Source organism: Arvicola amphibius, chromosome 11, assembly GCF_903992535.2.
Source record: "Arvicola amphibius chromosome 11, mArvAmp1.2, whole genome shotgun sequence".
Classification (NCBI taxonomy): Eukaryota; Metazoa; Chordata; class Mammalia; order Rodentia; family Cricetidae; genus Arvicola; species Arvicola amphibius.
Genome location: NC_052057.2, coordinates 89,209,123 through 89,235,839, shown reverse-complemented (window position 1 = coordinate 89,235,839; position 26,717 = coordinate 89,209,123).

Sequence of the window (26,717 nt, the reverse complement as noted above, 5' to 3'; positions counted from 1 at the left end):
AACTATCCTTTGCCCAGCCCCCCACCTTCATCACTGTTCCTGAGCCTTAGTTTCAGGAGTGTTTTGGGACTGGGCTCCATGACTCTGCATTTTGATTGGTTGTAGGGCTTTTTTTTTTTTTTTTTTTTTTTTTTTTTTTTTAATAATGGTATCCATCTGTTTGTGGAGAACCTTCTTTGATGATAGGTGAAGACTATATGTATCTATGTGTAGAAAGACAATGTTAATAGATCGTTGTTAGGGAACATGCTGGTTTAGTCAATTTGAAGTTGCAGATTCTCCTCCAACAACCAGGACTTCACTAGCACTGAGTAGTTAGCTGGGTTTCCAGTACTCAGCACAGTTTCTCTTTTGTTGAGCAGGTCTTAGGTCAAATTAGAAAACAATTGGTAACCACCAAGGTATGTGTGGCACTACTGTGCATCCTCAGGAGTACCAAGTCACGCTGGGTGTCCATATACTTCATAGGAATCATAGCTGTGCAGGGCTGCTAGTTATCTCCCTCCTTTGGAAGCTCACACGAAGATGTCTGGGGCCATGAAAGCTAGTTCTCAAGGGAGGGCATTCATGTAAGTTCCAGCTCATGGGTCTCTGGGCCCTGTGTCTGAAGTGTGTGTAACTTCAACAGTAAGGACTTACCTTTTACCTTGCAGAGGTAACTGAGGGCAGCAGCAATAGGCTGAACTCTTCTCATGTCTGATACTGATTATTGGAGTTTTGTTAGGTGAGCTTTAGCTCTTGGAGAGATCATTGCCAGCCCAGGTGAGAAAAGTTCATTAAATGTATATGTGTGTGCATGTATGCATATGCATATTTATTAAAGGAATTATGTGTATTACAAGGTTTTAAGGTAAGTCGTTAATAGTATGATTTCTTCTGGCTTTCTTTTTTCAGACATCCTTATTATATTGTACCCATATTCCTCCTCCTTCTGTATTTATCTACCTCCTTCTTCCACAAAGGGCCTCCTTGTCTGCATTTACCCATTAGCCCACTCGTATCCTGTTACTCGCCTTTCCCTTCTCCCCACTTCTTTTGTGTTTGCCTCGTTCCCTTTCCCTAAGAGCCCCCTTTTCCACATTTCCCCATTGGATCACCTGTATCCTTCATTCCCATTTACCTCCTTCCACATTAGTCTGTGTTTATTTTTGTCCCCCCCCCCCAGCCCCAGCCCCAAAAGAAGTCCCTCCTTGCCATTTCCCTCAACCCTGCTGTTCCTTTCTCTGTTGTTTCCCAATCTGCCTGTCCTGCCAATGGTCTCATCTTACCTTCCTGGTTTCTATAGTTACTACAGGCCATGCACACACATCTGATGTTTTGGAGCTTAGAAACCTCCAAGGAGAGAACAAGCCACCTTTGTCAAAGTGGGTCTGTGTCACTCACTCATTATGATCCTTTCCAGTTCCATTAATTTACCTGCAAGGTTCATGATTTCCTTTATCTTTAAATTTGAAAGATTTCCATGGTATATGTGTACCACATTTTCATTTTCCATCCATTTGGCTGTAGGACATTTAGGTTGTTTCTCCTCACCTTTTTTTTTTAACCTATTGTGAATACAGCAAAAATAAACATGGCTGAGCAAGAACCAGTAGAATGGATGTCAAATCCTTTGGGCATATGGCAAGAAGTGGTATAGCTGGGCTGGATGACAGATTTATTTTTATCTTTTTGAGAATGTGTCACACTGATTTCCATAGTGGCTGCATCAGTTTGCAATATCAATAACTGTGAATGAGGGTTCTCCCTTCTGCCACCCTTTCCAGCATTTGCTGTCAGTTGTTCCGCTGATCCTTGACATCTTGACTGGCACGAGATGAGATTTCAAAGTTGTTTTGATTTGCACTTCCCTAATTATAAAGGTTAGGAACATTTTTGCAAAAGCTATTTCTTAGCTTTTCTTTTGCTATTCTCGATTCAGATCCCAGGCTAATTTTTCAAACGGGTTATTTTGGTTGTTGATTAGTGTTTTGACTCTTTGTTTTTGAGTTCTTTTTATATTCTGGATATTAATCCTCTGTCAGATGTTTAGCTGGCAGAGATTCTCTGCCGCCCTGTGGGGATGCTTGTCATCTGGCTGTTTCTTTAGCGGTACAGAAGCCTTTCCAGCTTTAGGAGGCCCACTTGACAATTGTTGGCTTTAATTATTTGGCAAATGGAGCCCTAATCAGAAAGTCCTTTGCTGCACCTACATCATGTAGGTGCTGCCTATATTTGCTTCTAGAAGTTGCAGTATCTCAGGTTTCACTTTTAGATCTTTAATTTATTTGGAATTTGTTTTTGTGCAACGTGCTAGATAGGAGTCTAATTTTATTTTTTTGCCATGTGAACATTCAGTTTTTCCCAGCACCATTTGTTGAAGTTTTACTTTCTCTAGCATATGCTTTTTGTGGTCTCTTTTTCAAATATTAAGTAGTTGAAGTTACATGCTCTCATGTCTGGACCTTTGATTTTGCTCCATTGGTCTACATGTCTGGTTTTGTTTGTTCGTTTGTTTTTTGTGCCAGGGCCATGTGTTCACTACTGTGACTCTATAGTACAGCTAAGATCTGGGATAACAGTACCATCAGCATTGTTCTGTTTGCTCAGAACTGTTTGGCTCCCTGGACTCTTTTGTGGTTCCATAAGAATTTTAAAATATTTCTGTGAAGACTGAGATGGAGATTTTGATTAGAACTGTATTGAATCTGTAAATAGCTTTTGGTATAATGGCCATTTTCACAATGTTAATTCTACTAATATAGGAGCACAAAATGTCTTTCCATTTTCTAGTGTCTTTATCTCTTTAGAGGTTTCAAATCTTCATTTCCTTGAATAGGCTTATTCCTGGGTATTTTATTTTCTTTGGGGCACTGTGAATGGGAATGTATCTGTGATCTCCTTTCCTGTGTGTTTGTTGCTGATGTATAGGAAAATTATTGATTTGTTCAAGTTGATTCTGTATCCTGCCACATTGATATATATATATATATATATATATATATATATATATGCACACATATACATATATACACATATGTATACACACATATATTTGTTTCAGATAGAATTTTGGGGATATTTAATACATAGTATCATATCATCTGGCAATAAAGAAGGAAAAAGTAGGTATAGTGAACATTTAGTTTCTGACTTTACTGGAACTGTTATAAGCTTTTCTCCATTTAGGATGATGTTGGATGTACATTTCTTTTTCTTTTTGGTTTTTTCGAGACAGGGTTTCCCTATAGTTTCTAGAGCCTGTCCTGGAACTAGCTCTTGTAGACCAGGCTGGCCTCGAACTCAGAGATCCGCCTGCCTCTGCCTCCCGAGTTGCTGGGATTAAAGGCGTGCGCCACCACCACCCAGCTTGGATGTACATTTCTTATATATGGCTTTTTTTGTGTTGAGGTAGGTTCTCTCTATACTTATATTCTCTAGGACTTTTATCATGAAGGCATTTGGAATTTGGCCAAAATCTTTTCAGTATTTATTAAGATAAACATGTGATTTTTTTATTTTAAGATAATTTAAGTTTTTTTGTTTTTGGTTAACTTTTTAATTATTGACTTGCATATGCTCTCCATTTAGGGGGCAAAGGTAACTTGGTCTTGCTGCATAATCTTTTTGATGCATGTTTTAATTCTGTTTGAACCTATATTATTGATTTTTTTAGTGTTTTTTTGGCCTGTAGGTTTGTGTGTGTGTGTGTGTGTGTCTTTATCTGGTATCAGTATTAAAGTGATATTGGCTTCACAGAACAAGTTGAGAGTGCTACTTGAGTTTTTTATTTGTTTGGTTTTATTGTTTTTGTTTCTGTTTTTTTTTTTAAGCTGGAAGACTTTTCATTACTCTTCCAATCTCTTCATTTGTTATATGTCTCTTTATATTATTGACTTCTTGGTTTTATTTTGGTGTTTTGGCTGAATCTAGAAAATCATTCACTTCTTTTATATTTTCCAGCTTCACAGAGTAAAGGTTTTTAAAATATTCCCTTATACTACTCTAAATTTCTTTGGTGTCTGTTATAATGTTTCCTTCTTCATTTCTGGTTCTGTCAATTTGACTCTTCTCTGCCTTTCTTTTGATTAGTTGAGCCGAGGGTCTATCAATTTTGTTTATCTTCTCAAAGAACCAGCTCTTAAATTTGTTGATTTTTTTGTATTAGTTTCTTTGTTTTATCTCAATGATTTCTGTTCTGAGTTTTATTATTTCTTGCCATTAATTGGATAGGGATTTGATTTGGTTTTTCCAACTTTTTGATGTATACTGCTAAGTCATTTATTTGTGTTCTTTCTGAATTTTAATGTAGGCACTTAGAGTTGTAAATTCCCTTGTAGGATGGCTTTCAATGTGTCCCAGAGGTTTTGTGTTGGTCTTTTTCATTTTCATTTGGTTTCAGGATTTTTTTTCTTTCTTGATTTCTTCTTTGACCCATTCTTTGTTTAGTAATGAGCTGCTTACTCTCCATGAGTATGCGTATCTATTAGACGTTTTATTGCTGTCAATTTTAAGAGTTATGGTGTTGTAGTCATGTAGGCTACAATGAGCATTTTCAGTCTTTTTAAATTTGTAATATTTGTTTTGTGTCCCAGGTTGTAGTCTATTTAATATGATAATATTTTCTCTATTTTTCAAATATCCAGTAGGAAAGAGAGATGCTAAGGTGTTCCCAGGGACATGGCAGGTAGCCACTGAGAAAAAGAAAGCAATGTTGATGCAGACTTTCTGCATGCCTACTAGGTGGCTCACAGGCCTTGCGGGACCATGTCAGGCTTGTGCAGTCAGAACTCCTAGGAAGATAATTTACTCTTGGGGGGGGGGGGGGGTTTACTCAGCCCTGTGGCTTTCTGTCTCAGATTTAAAATCTTTCTCATTTATTTTTCCCACCATTAAGGATACTTTGCCAGACTGAGAATAAGGGTATTCACATCTATTGCAAGTTGTTGACCCCTCAATTGGGTTCTACTGCAATTAACAGCAGAAGTGCTAAGACAATAGAGTGTGATAGCACACAGAAAACCTATGTATCATCTGCTGCAGCTAGGAAAGAGGAGTTCAGCAGTGGGGTGTCAGATCTGGATTATGCAGCCTTTGTGTTAATTATTTGGTACTCTGCATAAAACGAATGGCACAAGGATTCAGTTATGTGCTTACCTGTGTCTTACAACTGAGTTTAAAACTGAAGAGGAACTCATTATTTCTTTAGGCCATTAGTCATAGTGAACAAAGGGTTAAAGGACTGTCTTGCATCATTTTATTCAAATATATTTTTAATATCAGTATTAGAAAACTCTAAAGCAAAATCTTGTATCAAATCAAACTTATTATCCAAAATTCCCTTGGCTCATTAAGGTGCTATGAATTTAGTTAGTGGTATTTCCATTACCAGTCTGTCTTTCTGTTTGTAATGGCCAAAGCATAAAACTGGTGTTAAAACTGACTTCTAATCAATGTACTCCTCCTCATTCAGTAATTGAGTTTATCAGATGAAACAGTATATCAACCATAGCCTACTTTGATTCAATTAAAGCCTTCAATTTCCTAGCCGGGACCAGTCATGCCACTTTGAATTAAGACTATTTGTACTCACATTCTAATTATTAAAATAATTAAAATAATTTTTGACTAATCATCCCTTAGATTTCAGACTATTTTATGTCTTTTATACTTTAATAATTCTCAGAGTTATTCTAAGGCTCTGTATAATCTTTTTTGTACTAATATTTTTTGGTAATGCCTGTGCCATTTATTGGATGTCTGTGAAGGTGGCATCGTCATCAGGGCTCTATGTGCCTGGACTTATGCAATCTCTCAGCTGAGCCTTTTCATTTTGATGGATAGATTTGCTGCATCCATGACATCAATTTAATTTAAAAAAACATCCCTACCCTTTAACAGCATCCTCTGTTAGCATGTCATCGGTCTTCCCGTAAGTTCCCCTGCTGTTCAATCTTATCACTTCCCCAGTTTGCAGTACCACGATCCATGGGAATGAAATTCATTTTCTTAAAATCAATAAAACATCATACAGTTGTCGTTTACTTTAAAAATAACCCTTTTATGCAGTTTTAAATGGTATTTTATTAAAAAAAAAATCAGTTGAGGTCCAGTATTAAATGATTTACAGGTAAGTAGAAAACGAAAGGAAGACTCAATGAGATGACTGAAAGAGGTTTAGTAAATAAGCTGTGTCTAAAAGCACAAGCGGAGTTGTGGAAAACAAGAAACACGTGAATTCATGCCAGAGGCAGTTGTAGTGATTCAGGACTCATTGGACACAAGTGAGCAGGCCTTGGAAACAACTGGGAGGCTCTGCAGGGAGTAACTGTACAGGGAAGCGAAGAAAGGACAATAGAAGCAAGTGACCTCAGGGAGGGAGATAGTGAAGAAATACCTTGAACTCATTTTCCTCATGCCCTGCCAGCTCCTGCTGGAGCTGGAATGTTGTGTGTTCCCAACAACATACCCAATCAGTCACTAGAGACAAGTGTGCCTCTTCATACATCTTATAAATGCCAGGCTCTATGGCCCAAAGCAGAGTACACAGGGGTAGAATGCGTACCTCTAGGGTAAGAAGAACTACAAGCTTCTAAGTACATGGGTCTAAGGTACTCTGCGAAGTGATTTACTTTAACTGAGCAAATATGAAAGCTGCCTTAGTGGATTCTGAGGCCTCAAGGCTGGACAGGGCTGAGAAAGGTACCTGGGCATGCTGCCTGAGCTTCAGAGCGACTGCCTCAAAGCTTATACGCACGTTTCTCACCACCGCATTCTCGTCTTCGCTTCTGCGGTTCCGCTTCTTCCTCAGGATCATCGGTGAGTTGGTCCATGAGGGTGGAGGGAGCACAAGCAGGGAACAGGGTTTGGATTATGGCATATTTGGTGTGGCTATGGAGACAGCTTCTGGGAGATGACAGCCGGCTTTATTCCAGAGCATAGGAAACACACAGGATTGGGGAATCTGGGGACAAACCCTAATTTGTTAAGTGGCACAGTCCTTTCATAAGGCTTCATAAGTGGCAGCAGAGACTTACAGCAAAGCTCTTAGTATAAGTCTTAGTTACCAGATGTGCAGCAGGGGAGGCTTCTAGCAGGACACTATGCCAAGGACCACCCTAGAGATAAATCAGGCTTCTGACTTAGAGACAGCTTTTGGATAAGGTCTGTCCTCCGGGCTCACGGATATTCTCTAGATAAGGGCAGGTAGAGAGCAGGAAGTCTTGTTGGAGGGGAGGGAGTCTCCACATCATCGAGCTTTGGAAAAAGCTGTCAGGCCATGATAGACTGAAACCTCTGACCAGCAAGGCCTTCCAACAAGTTCCCATTCTTCAAGCAGTTTTCAATCTAGCCCGAGAAACATACATACAAGGAACTACATATAAAAAATTCTGGGACAAGGCTTATGCTATATTATAAGAAACATTATAAAAGCCCAAATAGTAAATTTCAATTGCAGATTTAGTCTGAGTCTTCTAATGATAGGTGATTTAAGCTGGGCACTGAAGGATCGGTGAGATTTTGAGAGACGCGTTTGTTGAACAAGTATTTTCTTGACCTCATATTGAGTCAGTTGGTATTTCAGGCGCTTGAGGAAGAGACCAAGACAATAATAAAATGCAAACAAAGTAATAACAAGAAGGAAGATGAATCCAGTAGCATTTCTCTCTCTTTCTTTTTCTCTCCCTCTTATCAATAAAATGTTTTTAAGAGAGAGAGAGAATTCTCTATTGTTTTCTTGTCTTTCTGCATATCTGTGAGAAGAGGTACAAATTGTCTTCTCTGAACTATCTTTTCAAGAATATTTGTAGAGCAAACAGCCTTGAAGGATGTAGTACTCCTTCTAGGGCAGGGGATAAGTAGGTCTGCTGACTGCCTAGCATAAAAGATTTGGGTTCATAATTCCTGCAGCTGTAACACACCCCAGTGTTACAGGGCCTCTCCATATTACTTTGGAACTAGAGGAGACAGCAACATGGGGGAAGCTCTGCTGTCTACAGTACTGAGCAATGACATACTTGTGTCTTAAGTGGAGTCATGGTTTCTGGATACATGCATGAAATTATGGCAAGCTACTTAGTTATAATGGGGTAAACATCAAGCCCTCCAGTACTTCTTGGCAGGTGTTGGTGAGAGATGCTGATGGAATCATGGCTTTCTGGAACAGAAAAGCTGAAGTAATATGGGTCAGAAACATAAAAGCATTCTCTAGACTTCGGCACAAACGCTTTTATTCACTCTGGTATCACCCATGTTTTTAGACTTTATTGGCGCTGCAACCAAAACTCAGAGAAAACAACTTAGGACAGAAAGGATGACGGAGTCTCATTGTTTCAATCTTCCAGTCTTTGGCTCTGCTGCTTACACGCATGTGGTGAGGCACTAGTTACTTTTATGAGCTTATCTGGCTGTGGTTTACACACAGTAAAATAATTCAAAGCCTACACGTTTTGATGAGTTTCAGAAAACATATATTTCGTGTAGTCTATCACCACAGTCAAGATTCAGAACACTTTCGATATCTCTAACCTCTGGCCTCCTGTGTCACCCCAAACCTTTCTGTTTTCTTATCACTACCCCTGAGGCAATCGTTGATCTGTTTTCTGTCCCTGTAATTTTATTTTAGAATTGAGTTCGCCTGTGTATGCTTCTGTGTGTCTGTTTTGATCTCACTCTATAGTGTTTCTGAGATCCTCCTATGCTGCCAAGTACAGTAATCTTTTCCTTGCTGAGAAGACTTTATGGTGAGGATATGTCATAATTTGATTATCCATTTGCTTGTGATGGCTTTTATTTCTTTCCAGGTGGTTCAAGATTATGGATAAAACTGTCCATGGTTTCCTGCAGACATACATTTTCATTTTCTTTCTGAAGAGATGCTTTAAAGTAGAACTGGGCTGCATGCTATGTCTACAAAACTTCTCTAAAGTGGTTATACTTCTCCACAGCCCCACCAGCAATGGAAGGTCCTACTTTTTTCTACATCCTAGACAAAATGGAGAATTGTCACCTTGGATGTATGATAGATCTCACTGTGTTCTTTGTATGCATTTCTCCAGTGACTAATGGCACTGAGCACCTTAATTTGTATTTCCTGATCTCTCTCTCTCTCTCTCTCTCTCTCTCTCTCTCTCTCTCTCTCTCTCTCTCTCACACACACACACACACACACACCCCTTCTTGTAGGTGTGCACTCAAACTTTTACCTACTAAAAATGTTTTAACCTTTTAGTACTGACTTCCAAGAATTATTCAGGTAATCTGGACATAATCCCTTTGTCAGGTATCTACACTGTGAATGTTTTATCCTAATGCAACAAAGCTTTTAAGTAATCATTTAAAAAGAATTTAATCTAATAACATATGATTTGCTTAGCTAAGGACTGCTACTGTCAAGATCCAGGTTCCTTTCCACTGAATACCTTAGAAGTGTAGTATGTTTCTTGTGCATTCATTTCTATTTTTCATTTAATGGACAGGTATTTACTAATGTCCATTCACCAAAAGATTTCAGTCAATTACATATATACATGGTTTAGAATGTCTGTCATGTGTCTAACAATTTCAGAATAAGGGGATATGTAGGCAGAGGCAGTTTGTTCATTTCCTGGCTGCCCAGACCTAAAATGATCATACAGAAATTATATTAATTAAAACACTGCTTGGTCTATTAGCTAAGGCATATTCCTGGCTAACTCTTACATCAATTAGCCCACTTCCATTAATCTGTATATCGCCACATGGTTGTGGCTTACTGGGTAAAGTTCCAGCATCTGTCTCCTTCAGCATTTATACGGTGCCTCTTTGACTCTGCCTACTCTCTATATATAGCTCTTTCAGTTTGGCTATATTCTGCTCTGCTATAGGTGAAAGCAGCTTTATTCATTAACCAATAAAAGCAACACACATACAGAAGGACAACACATATCAGGAATACAGTACAGTTACTCACCATGCTGAGGTTAAATCATTCTGCTTTCACATGGCAAGGCCTGCCATAGCCTACCCAAGACCATATATTTCTCTTTTATTGATTTATCAGAGAAGGCAATATGATTAGATAGTATAAATTTTCTGTACTCCTTGTAGTGGGTGCATATAAAACAGTAAAACAGTAAGTTTTCAGATCCTTGTGGCAAGAAAAAGAAATAGATATAAGCGGTAGTTAGTGTTTGGGCTTAAGACAAATGTCAGTTGTCATCTTTAAGATATTGTGCTATCATTTTAGGGAGTATTTTACTCTTTCATTTCACTTTTATCTCTTTCTTATCTATGCATTAATTAGTGTTCTCCAAATAATGAGAATTAATTGGAGATTTTATACATATTTGGAGAAACACACACACATGCACACACACTACTCTGAGGAAATGCATACACCATGAGAAAGAGGAGAAGGTATGGCATTATGGAGTAACATTATATAGCATTAGCTTACATGGTTATGGCTCCCTAGAGGTCCTACAGACAGACATCTGCAAGCTGAAGGCTCAGCAAAGCTGTGATGAAGGCCCAGTTCAAGTGTGATTCCCTGAGGAACAGTGATATTGATGTTTGCGGGTAAGAGAAGACAGAATTCTTGATCAAGCAGAGAGAAAGAATTTACTTTTCCCCATACTATTTTGTTGCTGCCTGGGCTCTCAAAAGATTGAACCATACCCAATCATATTGATGGGGGTGATCTATGCCCTACCAATTCAAATGTTATCATCTTCCAGACACATTTCATAGAACATCCTATGTTTTAGCAGATACATGGATACCTGTGGCCTAGATGGTTTGACTCTATATCTGCTCTTACCTGTCTTACTTCTTACTTCCCTCCTTCTATTTCTTTCCTCATCTATCTTTCTTCACATTCTTCAGAACACAGCTTTATATTTCTGTAAAGTATTATAATTATAAACAGTAATAGCACAGGTGCCAAATAAATCTGAAAGGACTTGAAGAATAACACGGTAAGATATGGCTCATTTCTTGATGTTGGGTCTTAAACCTCCATCCTCAGCTTTTTTATGCATCTTCTCTGACACCCAACTTCATTTGTTTTAAATAATTAACTGTCCATGGTTCTTATTTTCCTTTTCCTACTGCACATCTGTTTGGACTGAAATTCTGATGTTTGTCGTTCAATCATGATTTCATTTTGAAAACGATTTTCTTTTGATGGATTCTTGTTTTTTTCAGGCAAGTACTATCTTGTGCTCTGAACATTCTCTTCAGCTAGGCTCAGCATCAACCATCATCCTCCAGAATCTCAGACACTTATTCATTCATGCTAACTCTGGACTTACATGTAATTAAATGCCAAAAATGCTGTATCCCTTGGGTTGGTCAGGATCAGGGATTGACAAATCACTGACAGTAGGCTAATTCTGGCCCTAGCTTGATTCTGTTAGGTCTTTGAACTAACACTATCTTTAATAGGTTTTAGATGTTATAAAATCAATCAAACAAATAACAAAAAAATGACTACATGTTAGAGACTTTATATGGTGCATTGAAGCGAAATCAGAATCAAATTTACATTAATAAAGATGAGTTTCTATGTGACACCATACTGAGTAGAGCAGTAAATTGTTTCCTCCACTTACAGACTCTTGGACATAGTCTGACAGGTAGTTTTAACTGTGTAGGCCATACAAACTATGCTTCACAGAAATCCCAAGGAAGAATTTTAGAAGGCTGTAGCAATTCTCCAAACAGTAGGGAATCTCAGTGAGACACTGCCCATGACTGAGTGAGATGGACCAGACAGACAATGATTGCAAGTATGAGTCTGAAATTGAAAATGACAAGGACGAAACTCCGAATTCCATGAAAATTGAGCAGCTTCTCATTTATCCTCTGGAGGAACCTATAGGGGACTATCATTAAAGATTTATTTATCTGATGACAGGAAATAATTCACTCAAGAGAATTCAGAGGATGTAAGTGAGCACAGAACAATCCTTTCACTCATTCGTACATCCATTATTTATATTGCTCATTATACAGAGAAAGTTCCCAGTCTTAGTTGCTAGCTTTCTCCACTGCAACACTTACGATCCATCTGAGCACTATCCCAACTAGTTTAGAGAAGCATTCTATACTGAGCTACTACCCCAACTCTTCATACCAGTTAATTGTCCAATGAAAAGACCTTGACTAGACTATGCCTATAATCTACTCTTTAATTCACAAACTAGTTTCTACAGTGCTGGGGTTTAAATCCAGGGTCTCAGACACCAAGCAAGTACTTTAACAATTGATCTACACCTATCCCTGACCAACTTCTTACCTTATGTCACGTATTTTCTCATCTGCCCTTGCCCTGGTAGGTCTCCACTTGAGACATCGCTAATTCTCTGTGCTGAAATTCTCTTTGGCCTTCAAATCCTGCTTTCACTCAAAGCCTTCCAGGCTCTCCTCAGTTGGAATTTCTTCTCTGAGACCTCAGGGTCCCAATGATTAGAAAGGGGCATTTTTAAGCTAGTGTCCTCTGAAGACTCTTTGAATTTGAATGTAGCCTAAATTTGAGGTATATATCCAAAGACTTTATGGAACTTAGGTTTTGACCTTGTAGCCTGGACAAATGGAAAGAGCCAGCATTTCATATCTCCAGCCTTTATGCCCATGGCCCTATAGGTATCAACCCTTCTGGTGTCAACAGAGTCAGTGCTGAACTTTCAGCCATTCAGACATTGAATAGAAAATTCCAAGGGCTTCCATCCATTCAGTCCTTATAGGCTGTTGGCACGTCACACAATATGTTATGCTTAAACTTCTGTCTTCATTTATGCCTCCTGTATTATCATGTGTACATGTGTATCTTGGTTAGGGTTTCTATTTCTGTGCTAAAACACCATGGCCAAAACCAAGATGAGGATGAAAGGGTTTATTTATTTATGGCTTGTAGCCCATCATCCAGAGTAGTAAAGACAGGTACTTAAGCTGGGAACCTGGAGTCAGAAACAGATGCAGAGGTCATGAAGGAATGCTTCTTACTTGCTTGCACTTCATGGTTTACTCAGACCTTTTTTATGCCACCCAGGCCCACCTACCTAGGGGTTAAACCACCCAGAATGGGCTGGGCCCTCCCACAATCAATCATCAACTAAGAGAACAAACCACAGGCATTCACAACAGCTAGTCTTGAGGGGGCATTTCCTCAGTTGAGGTTTCTTCTTCATAAATAGCTCAATTTATGCCAAGCTGATTGTTGTTAGGAGGCCACTTGTTTATTTCTTGGCTGTCCAGCAGCTCATACCTGAAATAACACAGCGAAACTATATTATTTAAAACACTGCTTGGCCTATTAGGTCTAGCTTCTTATTGGCTAACACTTATATCTTAATTTAACCCATTTCTAGTAATCTGTGTATTGCCTGCCACGTGGCTATGACTTACCAGGTAAAGTTCCAGCATCTGTCTCCAGTGGGGCTACATGACTTCTCCCTGACTCCGCCTTCCTTCTCCCAGCATTCAGTTTAGTTTCCCCCACCTACCTCTATTCCCTGTGCAGGCCCAAGACAGTTTCTTTATTCACCAATAGTATTCACAGAATTAGGAGGGGAATCCCACCTCGGCTGATATTAAACAGTGTGTGTGCGTTTGTCTTATCCTCAAATTATCTTTGTTCCAGCAGTTGTGTATTTGGGAAGCTGGCTGCGGGGAGAGTGGTGCAGGTAGGAAATATGCTCATGTCAGCTCATTCTGCTAGGAGGGCTGAGGATGCTAGAACGGTATAAAGTTCTACTTAACCATGAAAGTTGCTACAATTGTTTTCTCATTTGATTTGGTAATTAGAAAGATATGCTTCCCATGTGATATTGATGCTGTCCTTGCAGCTAAGTATCATGCACACAATTGTTTCTGACTTTTTCCAACTACAGTCATAGGTCCTGCTCAGGAAAACCTATGCTGGCAGAGATGTCTAGAAGAAGAGTACTTGACCCAGAGAAAATGTCATACCACTGAAAGTATAGTCAATTTTAAATTAGTTGGGCAGGTAGATTTTTGCCAGAATGCAGATAATCAGGAATTTACAGAGGGCACAGTCAAGTGTAGGCCAAATATTTAAATTTAAAGGATAATTTAGCATTTTAAGAGTACATTTATGTATCCTTCATATAGCTATAACAAAATGACTGTATAACTAGTTTCAAAAATGATTCTCAGTGGGAATAGTTTCAGTTTTATTTTCTTCTTTTCATCCTGTGTACATGCAGGTGTGCAGGTGCCTGTATTCACTTGTGTATGAAGGCCAGAGGACAGCCTGGTGTTGTTCCTCAGGTGACATTTATCGGTTTTTTGGAAGCACATTTTCTCATTTGTTGTGGCATTTCATTTGTATTTTAATAAATAAAGATTGCCTGAAGATCTGAGAGTAAAACAGTCCCATAATCTGGTAACAGTACCATAATCTGGTAAAACAGTACCAGATTATGGTAACACACATCTTTAAACCCAGTAGCCACAATGACACACACCTTTAATCTCAGTAGCCACAGTGACACGCACCTTTAATCTCAGTAGCCATAATGACATACACCTTTAATCCTAGTAGACACACTAGTTGCCATAGAAACTGGGCAGTGCATGCCTTTAATGACGGTGATGCACGCCTTTAATCCCGGCCCTAGAGAGGATTACAAAACGAGAGGAAACAGCTCTCAACACAGTCTCATTCTGCGATTCCTGGAGGCAGCATCACCATTTCAGACTGAGGTCGAGGTAAGAGCCAGTGGCTGGCTGCTTTGCTTTTTGGATCTTCAGGTTGAACCCCAGTTTCTGACTCTGAGTTTCTATTAGTTGTGCTTCACTCATTGACGTGGGACTTCCCAAGCTCCGGGGATCTTCCAGTGTTGGTCTTTCCAGCACTGGGATTGCACACGTGCACCACTGTGGCTAGTGTCGCTCCTTCTCTCTGCCTGCACGTGCACGTGAGTCACTCATATCCCTGGTGTCCACAGAGGTCAGATGAAAGCAGCAGACCCCTGTTACTGGAGTTACAGACATTTGAGAGCTATCATGTGGGTGCTGGGAAACAAACCTGGGTCATTTGCAAGCTCTAGACTCAATTTCTAGGGTTTTTAAAATGTGAGCTCTTGAGATCAAACTCAGGTCTCCATGTTTGTGGTGGACTATCTGACAGCTATCACCCCAGAATTTTACACACAAATTGTTGCTATAATAATGGCGCACTAAGGTTGCGTATGATCTTTAAGTTGGCTACAATGAAGGGCTAACATAGGGAGTATGTTTAGAGGCCAGTTATATCAGTATATTATATTTTTAAATAAAGATCTACAGCATATTAAGGCAACTTGACCAATTGCCTGAAAATGCTCATGTTTTAGTCATTTGCATTATAAATGTTCATTTAAATTTGAAATAACAAATATCTTCAGCCTCTCAGAATCTTTAAATTCATTTTTATAATAATATACATAACTGGGAAAGTACTGAGTTAAACGTTTTTGACAGGTAGGGTGTGTCTGCAGCCATTTTAGTGGGAAGCCAGGGTGAATAACTCTAGCGTGTCATCAGTGGGTACAAGCAGAGCAAAAGAGCACAGGACAACACAGGGGCCCTACTTCACTCTATTTCCCAGAGTTACAGGGATTTGTGATCAGACAGAGCTCTGGTTGTTGAGTATAGCACTATCTTTTTCAGATACTTGAGAGTAGGCTAGAGGGAAGTGCCTTCCCAGGCCACATGAATGGAAGCAGGGCAGAGGGAACCCAGGCCTCTTCTTCTTCTTCTTCTTCTTTTTTTCTGGAGAATAAAACTTTATCTGTGGAATGTGGCATCATATCTCGTGAGGGAAAAGTCAATATGCAGAGGATATTACAAAGCACTGGTGCCTGGCATTTGAAATACAGCAGTCATCCTGAAAGACGCCCCCTTCCAGGCTGAGCCCGCCAGGCCTCTTCTTAAGAGCTCAGCAGAAGTCCATTGTTACTGGGCTACATGTAGAAGCTCTGGGCAGTAATACGCAAAGATGGTGGGTTCTCGTGGGATCCATGCCTCCTTAGGGTCATTATAAACATCACCTGAACTCATAGCTTTGGTACTGAAGGGAGCAGGTAAACAATTAGGAGTTTTTCAGCTGACTCTTGACTGTAAGCACTCTGTATAAGAAATTTCAACTTGTTTCTCATATTTTGGGCAAGGTGTGTGATAACAGATAATATTTATGTGGGCAGGCTTGGAATTGCAATGGGAGGCTCAAGATGAATAGGGCAATGAAAATAGAAAGACTATCTTCTCAGGTGAGCTTTGAGATAGAACAAAGTAAAAATCAGAGTGGACACAGCTCAGGACGGTGGGGTCCTGGAGTTCTGCTGCACTTAACACTTCACTCCACTGTATTGAAAGACGTGTCGTCCCTGCACATGCAGCTGCCTTGGTTGGTTAGGGCTGTGCATGGACCTCTGCTGGGAAGCAGTCCCAGGGCAGATACTGATTGATTAATTCTTCACAGCAGGGGAATGTCTAGGCGTGAGAAGGTTCCCAAATCTTCATTCTGCAATTGAACAAATAAGACTAGGAGTTTGGTGTTAGACTCACAAGCTGCATAGAATATTTACTTCTGCAGTTTTAATATTGATCTACGAGTGTGCTTAAAACATCGCTATAGCAACAATCACTATTCGGCAGGAGAACACAATGCATTATGTAGGCAAAGAAGAAATGAGAAAAGAGTGTTTGAGATGATACTTTTTTATTCCTCTCTGATGGAGATGTTCTGGCTGAGGAATATGATTTTTGCATAGGACAGTGTCTGGAAAAAATAAGTCTGCTGACAGTTATGTACTTGCTGTAACATTATGTTACAAAGAACAGCATCTCCTTGATATAAGACTTTCCACAAAGATGAAAAATTGTATTATACTTGGAGTCAATCTGCTGAAAAAAAATCGTGGATAAAAAAAGTTCCTTACACTATGACATTCATTTTAGGGACTAGGAAAGCAGTAGCAAACAGAATCCTGAGGAGCTGGTCCCTGGTCAATTACTCCCTCTGGGCTGAGAGGGTGCACAGTGTGTCAGAGGAGATAGAGACATTAGCATCCATTAACACCTGCCCCCCACCCCAGTGAACCAGGGAAAACACTTGCTAATGATCTGGATGACAGTTGGAGAGCCTCTGGTAGAGGCCAGTGTCGGTGAACTGTCAGAAAGTATGAGTAAATGAACTTATTACATGGAACTAATACACATATATACATAGTTCTGGAGATGGGAATATGCCGGGACATGTCTGATGCAAACACCCATGGGGCCAAGTCAGAACATTTTTCTGCCAGAATGAGGGACTTGATCTCTGCTCTGGTGACTGATTGCAGTCTGGACCCCTATGTGGGTCATTATATAACTATAGCAATGCCATCCTGTGTAGTACATAGACAAGAACTAAAGGGGGCAGGTTTGAATGTGAGTTGCCCAGGTTGCCTCCAAGGGAAAGGGAAGATGGACTAGATCACACACACCCAAGCAGAGGCCAGGAGCACAGCACATATCTCCTACCTAAATGTGGGTAGATTTGTACTAGCTGGAGTTGGTGAGGAGAGGATGGACTGCCAGAAAAATAAATGCTTTTGAAACCGCGGCTGCTCCAATAGTACCAGACGTTTTCTAATTGACACTAAATCATAACCAACAAAGTATCTGCCAGTTACATGTTAAGAATTTTCTGATGCCTCCATCAGATAATTTCACCATCTTGGGTGACAGTAGAACCAAAGTGGCTGGCTGGAGGAGACAACAGAAGAGCAGAGGACTCACGTTGAACTGGCGATTCATTTGCATCGTGCCAGTGTGCAGAGAGTGCTGGCCCTTATGGATACTGACCCTGACTGTACTTTAGTGAATCCAAATTGGTTTCCTGAAGCAGCCTAGACAGCTGTGGTGGCCACACATTCAACGTCGAGCCGGTTACTCTAATGGTAGGGACTGGCCCTTTGGCCCCTGGCCATATATAGCGAATTCCTCCCCAGCAGCTAAATATAGCCTAGGTGGACATCTCACAAGAGCTAGCCACACACCAAGCAACCAGTGGTGGGTTTAAAGGTGTGACTGCAGGCTACAGAGCAGCAGTGAGCGGGGCTGCCCATGCCATCCCCCACAAATGCTGCTCGCCCTCAGAAGGCGGCGTTGTGCATGCCAGTATCAACTGTCTGGGAAGGGGTATAAAAGTCACTCAGACTATTCTATATTTAGAAGAGGCTTTGGGTAAGTAGATCTTTGTTCAGGGATTTGCAGGAATATTGTCACACAAGAGCTTTCTTCTCCGTTGCCCCAGAAAGGAGGTCAAGAACAATTTGCCTTTACCAGGGAAGGTCAACGTGGATGTTTATGATTTTGTTCCAAAGGTATATGCATAACTTCACTGTTTGTCATGGTTTGGGGCTAGTTGGTTTGAATGTCGGCTTCCCACAGATTGGAATCACATAAGTATGGAGCCTCGCTGGAAGAATTGTTCTGATTGCCTTGATAGGTGTGAGAAGGTCCACCCCAGTTGTGGGTGGTACTTTTGGGTAGCATCGTGGACTAAAAGCGACGTTGCGGAAGGAGGCTTATGTTGCCTTTTTCTCAATTGGCCTTACTCTTGCTGCTGAGTTGATTTGTCCCATTGCTGCTGCTGCTGCTGCTGCTGCTGCTGCTGCTGCTGCTGCTGCTGCTGCTGCTGCTGCCGCCTTCTTTCCTGATGGTAGAGCCAGTGTTTCCAACTTACACCATGCAATAGGGACTAAAGGCTTTCCAGAAACTTTCTGAGCTTCTGGAACTAGATTGGGACTACTGAGGTACCCCACCACATGTACTGAGTAACTATCATTTATCACGGTCCAGTGAGAGAGAGCTCTTCTAGGTCTACCCTGAACGTTGAGACATTCAGCCTCAAGTACTGACCAAAAGGTTCTGAGCATCCAGTTTGTGATTTGGCTACCATTACTCATTTAAAGCTCCCTTCATGTTCCTCGAGAGAACCTGGCTAAAACCGTGGCTCAGAACTTAAGTCCTGAAAACAGCCTCAGGAAGTCAGTTTGCACCACTGTGTGCTACTATACTAAGCTTTGATTTTCTTGAGATCTGGAATCAGCAGCTGTGAATCTTGTAATCTTGGTGAGCAGCTCCAGAATACATGGAACTGGCTTGTCTGCACACAGGGACTTTAAGTAGGAAGTACTTCACAACAGAGTTACAAGAGGTCTTGGGTCCAGGAAAACATGTAATCATATAGGATACAGGCAGCCAGGAAATAGATCCTATAGAACCAAGTCCCTACAGACAAGGGACCACCCCACGCCCTAATACCTGATACACTGATGGCTCTAGTAGAGGGCTATGGGACACAATAAAAGTGGTGATAATGTAACTGATATTATTGGACATAAACAGGGCTTGGCCAAAGGAGATAGTGGTCTGGAATAAAGGTTGTGTGGCTAGTCATAGACCGGCTGTCAGCACTCCATGTGCGCCATTGGGGGCCCTTGCGGGGACCTCCAGGTGGAAAGATCCCATGATACCTAAGGAAACAGAGCTTAAGAGGTTGGAGAAGCTATAAAGTCTGAGAGCCCAGGAACCTACAGAATATGAGAAACTATGAAATACAGACAACTAATAACATGTTGTCTATATTACAGATTATGAGCCCGATCATACCCCATAGGCTTGTCCTGACAAACTGAAGTTATCTAAAAGGGATGGAGTGGTAGGGACAGAAGGTCTTAAGGTTTAAAATAGATGGCCCATGGATGCTATGGAATGATGTAGATATAGTATGATATGGGCACCCAGAATGAGCAAAGAATAGCCAACAATGGACATCTAGGATACCAGGAGTTAGGTAATAATGGATAACACAGGATAACGGGGAAACCCAAAGTGAGCAGTAACGAAATCATTCTATTACTACGTAGGACAAGAAGCCACTTTTGTTTGAGTTTTATGTAAATTCGACCTTGATGCCAGCGGCTTTATCTGAGCTTCGCCCTAGTCTTCGCTTTTGTCAGCCTGCTCGTGTGTGTCTGCTCGGAAGCCTGTGTGCCTACTTTAGTGCTGCCTGCCTAACAATTAGTACGTGTGTGTCTACCGGTGTGTTACCAGCTTGTGCCTAGTACCTGCTGGTGCTTCCAGTGTACAAAGATGTCTCACCCGCTTCTTGCATTCGCCTAAACTCCAGCCCTTTAAGACCCCCCTTTCCCTGGCTTTAGAGTTCAGACCTAACAACATTCACAATTTTGTTCAGCTGGCATCTACTGCCAAGCATTTTTGCACATGGACTACGAGAAAGAAGAGTGCTGGATGCCAAGGCTATCAGCAAGTTACTGGAGTTCACTGACGCCTTTGAGACATTTGCAACCTTATCTCATTTATATTATTAAACAAGCCTAGCCTCCAAGAAGCACAGAGAAATACAACTTATTATTTCTTTCATTTTCTCCCCCATAGAATCTAGAAATAATAGATTACTACTGTTCATTATCCTTGTTTCAAAAACTGAAAAAGATAAGAAAACCAGGCTGCCTATCTGGCATAAATTATGTAAGTGGGGCATTTCTCCCAATTCTCTTCATGATGATAGTCAAATAAATCTCTCTCTTCACATATATATGATTATGTATATATAAAATTGTGTATATTTTATTCCTATGTGTGTATGAATCATATGTATGCACATATCAGTAAAATCACAAATAAGTATATGAGCTCCCTGGATACACTAGAGATTAGTAAGCTGTACAAGGTGAATCATCCAAATCACTTAAATACATAATGAACTGGGAGAGGTATTTAGAAATCGAATTTAAATGTTAGTAATACAGCTAAAATTTTAAAATATTAACAATAGAATACTATTTAGCTGTAAAGAAAAATGAAATCATGAAATTTGCAGGTAAATGAGCAGACCCAGAAGACATTGTATCGAGGGAAGTTACCCAGACCAGGAAAGACAGATGCTGCAGATTTTCTCTCATCTCAGTTCTTGCTCCAAATCTTCAGTTGTGGAGAACCCCAGAAGCCAGAGAAGTATGAAGGGACCACAGGTGGTGTGAATGAGTCTGAGGAGGGGGAGCTTGGGAAGAAAATTGAAGGATACAGGAGATATGAAGTAAGAAACAGAATTAGGAGAGAAGGAGGCTCCAAGTAGGAGGAAGAAGGGAAGTCACAACAGGAGAAGGAGGCAAGAGGGTCAAATAAAGGTACCAAAGGCTACTCTGTTGTTTGAATCATATTATTTACCTGAATTTATACTCAGTACATGTAATTGTGTGTATAGTGCTGACAGTGTCCCTTTAACAACCATAAACCAACCAAAACACTAGTACCAGACTCAAGAAGCCTCCTTTCAAATGGTTTGTCAGGGTAGTCCAGGGGATCCCCAAACAATAAAGATTATCTGAGTAGCTTTTGGTAGCCTTTCAAGGGTTAAGGGTGGGTAACTATTGCTGAAGACACCATGCATACATTAGGACTTAAGACTCAGATGATTTGAGCTGTATCTGACTTAAAAGCCTGTCTCTTGTGGTCTAGCTTCCGTGGTTCCAGAAAATACTATGCAAACTGACAAGAAAGAGAAGCAACTAAAAACGACCCAGTCCTACCCAGCTGCAATGTCCATGAACCACAACAAAGGCCAGCAGGGCAAGAAATGCATAAAGGTGCACGAAAAAGCACTCAAGTGTTGGTGGCAAATAGCTGCTAATTGGGCTTAAGTCCTACTCAACAGGAGGGAAATCATACCTGGAACTGTAAGCTAGCCCAGCTTCCTGGAGTTAATGCACTTACGAATATTAGCAAAGAATCTACTACCCCCACTTTAGGATGGTTAATTCCTTATTACATTCTAAATCCTATCCTTATACTACCCCTCATCAAAGAAGCCTCTCTTCACAGAAAATGGAGGCCATTACAGAAAACCACAATGAGACACAATGCAGAGATTAACAGATTGTGCAGAATCCAGCCCCAGTCAGTCTATGTCATAGCTTCTATACATCTACGGTTCAGGAAACATCATGGAAGAAAGACTGGCAAGTTTGTAAGAGCCAGAGTAACAAGCAGTCTGCTGTGAAACACTCTCCTAGAAATGGCTGCATAGACAAGGCCGGAACACCGGAAGTATCAGTGGACATGGTAAGGTGGAAAGGGGACATATTCGTGGAGGCCCACTCCTAGACAAGGAGCTATAGGCCACTAACAACGGTTTAGAGAAGGAGAACTAGCCTCTCTCAGGGATGAGCTCCTTCACTGCTTGTCAAACCCAGAGCAGTCTGACTTGAAACCAAATACATACCACCAATAAACACGGATTCAGCAGGTTTTGTATATGTGTGTATGTGTGCTACATGCATATATATATATATATATATATATATATATATATATATATATATATATTCCTGTTACAGCAATAATAAATGAAAAAGGCTACAGACTTGAGAGTGGGTAAGGTGGGATTATAGGGAGGTTAACGGGGGGGGGGGGGGCTAGAGGGAGGAAATGGAGAGGGAACATGTTGGAATTTAATTTCAGTTATTTAAAAATAATAAAAAGGAAATTCTAAATCTTGCCTCACATGGCGACGCATGCCTGGCATCTCAGTATTTTGATAGGCTGAGGTAAGAGGGTCTTGAAGTCCAGTCTAGCCTGGGCTGCGTAGGAAACTGTTTACAAAATGCTTCCTGTCATTGCCCCACTGGTCTGCGCAAACTTGCACGCGGTGCTTAGATAGCTGTGCTTTCACTCCATGTTTATTTCCTCTAAGACAAAGAGTGGGCACGGACAGAGCTCTGGATGTTAGAGGAAAGGAAAGCCCAGTGCTTGAAGCTTTTGCTTCGTTAATGGCTAGTGCTGTGTTGAACTAATTCTAATCACAATTAATTATGATAATAATTACAACTACTAGAAAAATTCCTGCTCACCACTTGTAATGCAATGGCATTATCTAATCCCATTGAGCTGTTGCACAAATATTATTTGTTTAAAAAAGTATCGAAAGCTTCATGAATTTGTGTGTTACCTATTGCAGGGGCTATAATCGTTTGCGTTATTGCTCTAACTAGTACATCCAGGACGCTGTAGTAAGGCGTGGGGGTGGTGCACATCCCTGTGTCATCCTGACTTTTGTAAAAGACGTCCAGCTTTTCTCTGTTTAGGAGAATGTTGGCTATAGGTCTCTCACGTGTAGTTTTTATTGTGTTGAAGTGGTTCCTTCTAGCCTTACACTCTCTACAACTTTTATCATGAAGGTATGTTGGGTTTTGTCAAAGGATTTTTTTTTTCTGTATCTGTTGAAATGATCATGTGATTTTTGTTTTTCAGTTCACTTATGTGTTTTAAAAAAATTATTTATTGACTAGTATATACTGAAATATGCCTTACTTGGGGGATAAAGCCAACTTGGTCATGGCATATAATTGTTTTCACGTATGTTTTTATTCTGTTTGTAAATATTTTACTGAGTATTTTTGAGGATATGTCTAGGAGGAATCATGACCTGTAGTTTCCTTTGTTCTGTTGTTGTTGTATCTTTACCTAGTTAGGATTTTAGAGTGATACTGACTTGATAAGAGTTTGGAAGTCTCTCCTTCCTTCCTTCCTTCCTTCCTTCCTTCCTTCCTTCCTTCCTTCCTTCCTTCCTTCCTTCCTTCCTTCCTTCCTTTCTCCCTCCCTTCCTTCCTTTATTTCTTTCTTTTTCTCTTGGTGAGGTGGGCAAAGGATCTGTCTTGTTTATCTTCTCAAAGAACCAGAGTTTACGTTCATTAATTCTGTTGGTTCTTTGTATTGTTTGTCTGGTTCTTTTTCACAGATTCTGCTCTGAATTGTACTATTTCTTGCTGTTGACAGGTTTGGATTTGGTTTGTCCCATTATTTTTCCAACTTTTTGGGCACCATAAATCATTTTTTTGTGCTCTCTCTGATTTTTTTTTTTAAATGTAAGTATTTAAAACCGTAAATTTCCCTTTAGGAGTGCTTTCAATGTGCCCCAGAGGTTTCATTTTCATTTTCATTTGCTTCTACTTCCAGAAAGCTCTTACTTTCTCGATTTATTCTTTGACCCATTCATCGTTTAGTAATGAGTTGTCAATCTCCAAGGAGTTTGTGTGTTTACTGGAGTTTTTCTGCTGTCAACTTTGTTTTATTGCAGTGCGGTCATACAGGATAAAAGGAGTGCCCTAAATCTTTTTTAATTTGAAAATATTTGTTTTTTAATAAAATATTTCTAATAAAATAAATATAGTACATTCTTATATTTATAATCTATTATTCTTTTCTAAAACAGACCCAAGATGTGATCTAGTTAGAGAAGCTTCTATCTGTAGTGGCATTTCATTTGAATTTTAATAAATAAAGTTTGCCCGAAGATAAGAAAAGTGAAACAGCCCCACTGGTCAGCCTTAGAGACCGGGCAGCAGTGACACACACCTTTAGTCCCAGTAGCCACACTGGTCAGCCTTAGAGACCGGGCAGCAGTAACACACACCTTTAGTCCCAGCAGCCACGCTAGCTTGCCATAGAAAGCAGACAGTGGGGGTGCACACCCTTAATCTCTGAACTAGAGAGGAATACAAGACGGGAGGAGCCAGCTCACAGACCCAGCTTCATTCTGAGTTTCTTGGAGGCAGGATCACCATTTTCAGACTGAGGTTGAGGTAAGAGCCAGTGGCTGGTGGTTTTGCTTTTCCGACCTTCAGGTTGAACCTCAATTTTTGTCTCTGAGATTTTATTAATTGTGCTTCATCTATGTGCTGCTTTCTTTATCTGTGATTTGAGTTTTTCGGGTTTTTTTTGTATTTGCATATAATATTATCTAGATATTTGTTAAGCATGTTGGATGGAAGATATCAGTTAATTCTGTTGTTACTATGTTCACATTTTGTCCAAAGAACCTGTTTGTTCAGGAAGGTGGGGTATTTAAATCACCTAATATTAATGGATTGATGTTAATCTGTGTCTTTAAATCCAGCAGATTTTTTTTTTTTCTGAAATTGGGTGCCCCAGCGATTGCTACATATATGCTTAGAATAAAAATTTGGTCTTCTTGATTAACTGTCCACTTGCTTAGGATGAAGGGTCCTTCTTTATCTCTTCTGATTAGTTTCAGTTTGAAATCTACTTTGTCAGTTATTGGAAGAGTGTTGCCTGCTTGCCTCCTGGTCCCGTTTCATTGGAATATTCTTGTCCTTTCTTTTAATCTAGGGTAGTGCCTATATTTAAAACTAAGATGTGTTTCTAATAGACAACAGAGAGTGGCTGGACAAGTTTGCACTCCCAGCAGCAATGGATCATTGTTCCTCTTACTCCACATCTTCACCAGCCTGAGCTCTCACCTGTTTTGTTGGTTTAATTTAAAAAAAAGTTTCATGATCTCATACTAGCAATTTAACAGCACATACACCTCGCTGTTAAGTTAGGTGTTAAAACTCCAGAGTTATTGGAATTTTCAATTTCATCCTCATTTCAGCCTGAGTACTCTTTGATGTTTTTATCTCCCAATTGAGTTCCATTCTCAAGTCCTGAATTGTCTTAGTCATTGCCATCAGTCTTGCCTTTGTGTTTTCTTGATTTCTTGAGCATCGCCCAGATATTTATTCCATTGATCTTCTCTGTAACTTCATTGCGCTGTTTGTGTTTTCTTTAAATTCTTTGAATTCTTTGATGAGATTTATGATGATTGTTCTTTTGAATTCTGTGTCCTGGAGTTCATCTAGGTGATTGTAATTGACAAGCATTTCTACATGGCTGGTAGGTTTGGAGAGAAGATACAGGTTTGACCTTCACTATTGGTGGGAATCCAGACTAGGCTGGACTACATTGATTTTGGGATCCCAGCTAAATCTGGATGGAGAGTTGCAGAAAAGGGGAAGCCACAGAGACTGGTGATAGTAGACCTTCAAAGAGGACATGAGACATCAGGGTGCAGGATGGGGAGGTTAGATGCTACACAGAAGAGACCAAAAAAAAAAAATAAATAAAATAAAAAGAAGAGACCAGAAAGACCAGAAGGTGGTTGCAGGTAGGATGGTTCCTGATGGGTGCCTAAAGGTTGGTTGTATAGCAGGTGAGTATGCTCACAATAGGCCAGGTGAAAGGTTCGAGCACATGTATTTTTATTTTTTCCTTTTTATTATATTTTTATTATTTAAAACTACTTTTAAATTTAAATATATTTTGATGATAATCTTTCCTTACCCCAACTTTGTCCATATTCTCTCCCACTCCCTACCCTCCTAATGGAAAGTTCTTTCTCAAAAAATCAAAAACCCAATACAAAAAACCCACCCAAACAAGAAAACGAAACATCACATGAAAAGAAAAAACAAATAAATAAACTGTAAGCAAATAAAAGCACACAAAAAAATATGGAGTCCGTTATGTGTTGCTCAACTACTCTTACACTTCAGGTCTGCCCTGCAGTGGTGGATACGCCCAGTGTCATTCTATATTGGGGAAAACCCATTTTTCCTCTTCCAGCAAGTACAAATGACAGCTTTATTCATTATTTATTTATTTAGCTAAATAAAATAACTAAGATAAAGCAAAAATTATCCTATTAAAGTTGGACAAAACAAACCAACAGAAAGAAAAGAGCTCAATAGAAGACACAAGTATCAAAGACACACTTGTTTACACACTCAGGAATCCCACTGGAAGCTATAGCATAAATTCAGAGGACAGGTGCGGACCCTTGCAGGCCCTGTGGATGCTGTTTCAGTCTTTGTGAGTTCATATGAGCTTTGCTCATG